Here is a 1,041-nt window from a genome sequence, read left to right on the forward strand (position 1 = left end):
TTTTCTCAAGAGCAAATTGCATTTTCTCTTCATCTAAAGCCTTTTGCTTTAGATCAATGCTTTCGGACAATTTCTGTAGTTGACTCTGACAGTCTTCGGAGATGTCTTTCTTTTCTTTATCATTCTTGGCTCGTTCCAAAATGATAAGCTGCTCAAAATCCAAGATTTGCTTTAACAGCATCTTTGCGTTCAGCTCGAGAGAGTTAATCTTATTTACAAAGGATTTTCGTTCAGAATCAAATCTTTTCTCAATCTCTATAATCTTATTCTTTTCTTTCTCTAAAACTTTCCATTCAGCATTTAAAACCTTTTCAGTCTCTAAAACCTTTCTTTTCTCTAACTCCAGTAAATTCCTTACATCAAACAATTCACTTTCAGAGTTATGCACTATAGTTGTTAAGTCCTCAATCTGTGTGTTTAACCTATCTGTCTCTTCTGGATCAACACATGTTTTCATCAGATCACTCAGCTTTTCTTGTAAAACTTTCTTTTCTTCTTTCTCTCTCTCTCAAGATAGCTAGTCAGAAGAGTTGTCCATGAGACATTCTTGTTAAAATGTGAATTTATTTTATCATACTTCTCTTTAAGCTCACGATATTCTCTAGCATAAAAAACTGCCATTTCAAAAATAGATTGATCAGATATAGGATTTATGCAGTGAAATCAGTCAAAAGAAATAAGAAACAGTTAAGCTCAAAATACAAACAAAAACACACTAAAACTGATGAGAAAAAAATGACGAAAACTGTAAAAAAAATCAATAAAAACAGTCACAACTGTTGAAAACTGTTAAAAACAGTCAACGACAGTTAAAACTGATGAAAAACAGTTTACGCGACGGAAAACAGTTCAAAGATTCTCAAACAGTTAAAACACACACAAAATAGATAAACTATGATCCAAAAAGTAAAATCTAAACAAAATTTAAAACCACAAACAATTATAAACCTAAAAATAAAACTATCCAAGTCCAAAACAGCAGAAAGTTTTACACTTAACAACACAAGTCTAAATATAACTACAATGTAGCTTCACATTAAT

Source organism: Cynara cardunculus (assembly GCF_001531365.2).
Source record: "Cynara cardunculus var. scolymus isolate 2C chromosome LG 1, CcrdV1, whole genome shotgun sequence".
In the NCBI taxonomy this organism is placed as follows: Eukaryota; Viridiplantae; Streptophyta; class Magnoliopsida; order Asterales; family Asteraceae; genus Cynara; species Cynara cardunculus.